Genomic DNA, 4,444 nt, shown 5'->3' on the forward strand with positions numbered 1-4,444 from the left:
GTAGAACAATTTTTCTTATTTATGGGAGCCTCCGAGATAGAATCCTTCATGGTTGAGAATTATGAAACTTGTGTTGTTTGTAAGGGCCTTAAAGATTATGTCTCTACTATCCTTAATTCTTGCATAGAATACTACGAGTAGGAATCCTTATATCCTTGATTATAAAGAGAGACACATTAATGCACAAGAATGCACTAACAATTTGCAGGAACCTGCGGAAGAAGAAATTGATGAACCTGAAAGCTCATTGGATGAAAAAGAGGAGGAAATTGATGAACCTGAAAGCTCATTGGATGAAAAAGAAGAGGAGAGCGACGAACAAAAGGAGGAAGAATGGATTAGCTACCCATGTCAACCTTCTAATGAGAGTAACTCTTTATCTCTTACACTATTTGATTGTCCTCCATGCTTACCGGAAGAGGTTGAATGTTATGTTCCTGTGGATTCTCTTGAAATAGTACCTATGAGTAATACTTGTGAGAATAATTATGCTACTGTTATCTATGATAATCCATGCTACTTTGATAAATCTTATGATAATGCTTTGTTTGTGCCTCGATGTCGAAATGCATGGTACTAAAGAATTTTGCGTAGCAAATGTTTATGATAAAGCTCTAGATGATGGTCCTATGTTACTTGATAATATTAATTGTACTACTAATGAAAATGGGATTGGAGAGTTCTTGACTTATTCTATGAGTCCCATATCTATTGAGATTGATCAACTACCTTGTTATATTATTAATAAAAGTAAGTTTGAAAGTTTTAATTCCACTATTCTTGAACTTGATAAAAATTATGTGTTTGGAAATCATGAAAAGTATGCTGCATGTGATAGCTATATTGTTGAGTTTGTTCATGAAGCTACTGAAAATTATTATGAGAGAGGAAAATATGGTTGTAGAAATTTTCATGGTACTAATACACCTCTCTATATGCTTGAAATTTTCGAAGCTATTCTTGTTTTATCTTCTTATGCTTGTCACTTTGTTCGTCATGAATTTATTTGTGTACAAGATTCCTTTGCATAGGAAGCATGTTAGACTTAAATGTGTTTTGAATTTGCTTTTTGATGCTCTCTTTTGCTTCAAATACTATTTCTTGGGAGTGCATCATTAAAACTGCTTGAGCCCATCTTAATGGCTATAAAGAAAGCAACTTCTTGGGAGATAACCCATGTGTTATTTTGCTACAGTACTTTGTTTTATATTTGTGTCTTGGAAGTTGTTTACTACTGTAGCAACCTCTCCTTATCTTAGTTTTGTGTTTTGTTGTGCCAAGTGAAGCCTCTAATCGAAGGTTGATACTAGATTTGGATTTCTGCGCAGAAACAGATTTCTATCTGTCACGAATCTGGGCTGTTTTCCCTGCAGGTAACTCAGAAAAATATGCCAATTTACGTGCGTGTTCCTCAGATATGTACGCAACTTTCATTAGTTTTGAGTTTTCTGATTTGAGCAACGGAAGTATTTTATTAAAATTCGTCTTTACTGGCTGTTCTGTTTTGGCAGATTCTGTCTCTGTTTCTTGCATTGTCTCTTGTGGAGTTTAAGCGAGGTTTTCTAGACGTAGAGGGCTGTAGCTAATGTTTTATTGAGTTCTTGCAATGTGCCACTACAGGACCAAGGTGGATTCAAATTTTTTGAGTACTAACCCCTCTAATGAAGTTTGTGAGAAGTTTGGTGTGAAGGAAGTTTTCAAGGGTCAAGAGAGGAGGATGATATATGATCAAGAAGAGTGAAAAGTCTAAGCTTGGGGATGCCCCCGTGGTTCATCCCTGCATATTTCAAGGAGACTCAAGCGTCTAAGCTTGGGGATGCCCAAGGCATCCCCTTCTTCATCAACTTATCAGGTTCCTCCCCTGAAACTATATTTTTATTCGGTCACATCATATGTGCTTTACTTGGAGCGTCTGTGTGCTTTTATTTTTGTTTATGTTTGAATAAATTCGGATCCTAGCAATCCGGTGTGGGAGAGATACACGCTCCGCTTTTTCATATGAACACTCGTGTTCTTCGTTTTACTTTTAATGTTCAATGAATAAAAGTTGGAAGCTACAATATTTATCTTTATTTGGTTGGAAAAAGAAAATGCCTCATATGTCTTGGATAATTTGACACTTGGCAATTGTTTTGAGCTCTCAAGTATGATTAAGTTTTTTCATTTAGTTTAAACCTATTAGTGGAGAACTACTATAGAGCTTGTTGAAATTGGTTTGCATAATTGATCTCTCTTAAGGTCTAGATATTTTCTGGTAAAAGTGTTTGAGCAACAAGGAAGACAGATGTAGAGTATTATAATGCTTGCAATATGTTCTTATGTAAGTTTTGTTGTACCGGTTCATACTTGTGTTTGCTTCAAATAGCCTTGCTAGCCTAAGCCTTGTATCGAGAGGGATTACTTCTCATGCATCCAAAATACTTGAGCCAACCACTATGCCATTTGTGTCCACCATACCTACCTACTATGTGGCATTTCCTGCCATTCCAAAGTAAATTGCTTGAGTGCTACCTTTAAACAATTCAAAATTTATTACCTCTGATTTGTGTCAATGTTTTATAGCTCATGAGGAAGTATGTGGTGTTTATCTTTCAATCTTGTTGGGCAACTTTCACCAATGGACTAGTGGCTTCATCCGCTTATCCAATAATTTGGAAAAAAGAGTCGGCAATGGGATTCCCAGTCCCAAATTAATTAACCAAAATAGACACTCCTCCATGGTATGTGATTGTTGGACGGCACCCGAGGATTCGGTTAGCCATGGCTTGTGTAAGCAAAGGTTGGGAGGAGTGTCATCATCATAATGAAACTAAAATAAAAAGGCACTCCTTCATGGTATGAGATTGTTGGCAGCCACCCGAGGATTCGGTTAGCCATGGTTTGTGAAAGAAAGGTTGGAAGGAGTGCCACCCAAAAATAAAAATAATTCATGGGAGCCGCTCTTGAAGGTTTGTTTAGCAAGGGGGTTAGAGTGCCCACTACCATTCGTTGACCACAACAAACACCTCTCAAAATTTTACTTTTTATGCTCTCTATATGTTTTCAAAATCAAAGCTCTAGCACAAATATAGCAATCAATGCTTCCCTCTACGAAGGGCCTTTCTTCTACTTTTATGTTGAGTCAGTTTACCTATTTCCTTCCACCTTAGAAGCAAACACTTGTGTCAACTGTGCATTGATTCTTACATACTTGCATATTTGCATTCATCATATTACTTTGTGTTGACAATTATCCATGAGATATGCATGTTACAAGTTGAAAGCAACCGCTGAAACTTATATCTTCCTTTGTGTTGCTTCGATGCCTTTACTTTGAACTTATTGCTTTATGAGTCAACTCTTATGCAAGACTTTTGATACTTGTCTTGAAGGTATTATTCATGAAAAGTTTTGCTATATGTTATCTACTTGTTAGCAACTATAGATCATTGCCTTGAGTCACTTCATTCATTTCATATGCTTTGTAATAGTATGATCAAGGTTATGTAAGTAGCATGTCACTACATAAATTATTCTTTTTATCGTTTACCTGCTCGGGACGAGCGAGAACTAAGCTTGGGGATGCTGATACGTCCCCGACGTATCCATAATTTCTGTCGTTCCATGCTTGTTTTATGACAATACTTACATGTTTTGCTTGCACTTTATGATGTTTTTATGCATTTTCCGGAACTAACCTATTAACAAGATGCCACGGTGCGGTTCTCGTTTTCTGCTCGTTTTTGGTTCCGGAAAGGCTGTTCGGGCAATATTCTCGGAATTCGACGAAACGAAGACCAAACCTCCTATTTTTCCCGGAAGCGTCCGAACACCGAAGAAGGGTCGGAGAGGGCCGGAGGGCCACCACACCATAGGGCGGCGCGGCCCGGCCCGGGCCCGCGCCGGCCTGTGGTGTGGCGCCCCCGAGTGCCCCCCGCGCCGCCTCTTCGCCTATAAAATCCCTTTCGACCTAAAAACACCGTAACTCTTGACGAAACTCCGGAAAGACTCCGGGGGTGCCGCCACCATCGCGAAACTCCAATTCGGGGGACAGAAGTCTCTCGTCCCGGCACCTCGCCGGGACGGGGAAGTGCCCCGGAAGCCATCTCCATCAACGCCATCGCCTCCATCATGCTCCGTGAGTAGTTCCCCCATGGACTACGGGTTCTAGCTGTAGCTAGTTGGTATTCTCTCCCCCATGTACTTCAATACAATGATCTCATGAGCTGCCTTACATGATTGAGATTCATCTGATGTAATCGGTGTTGTGTTTGTCGGGATCCGATGGATTGTTACATTATGATTGTCTATCTACAAAGTTTATGAAGTTATTGTTGCTGCAATCTTGTTATGCTTAATGCTTGTCACTAGGGCCCGAGTGGCATGATCTTAGATTTGAGCTTTATATTATTGCTTAGATTGTATCTACAAGTTGTATGCACATGTCACCGTCCGGAACCAAAGG

Source organism: Lolium rigidum, chromosome 1 (genome assembly GCF_022539505.1).
Source record: "Lolium rigidum isolate FL_2022 chromosome 1, APGP_CSIRO_Lrig_0.1, whole genome shotgun sequence".
Classification (NCBI taxonomy): domain Eukaryota; kingdom Viridiplantae; phylum Streptophyta; class Magnoliopsida; order Poales; family Poaceae; genus Lolium; species Lolium rigidum.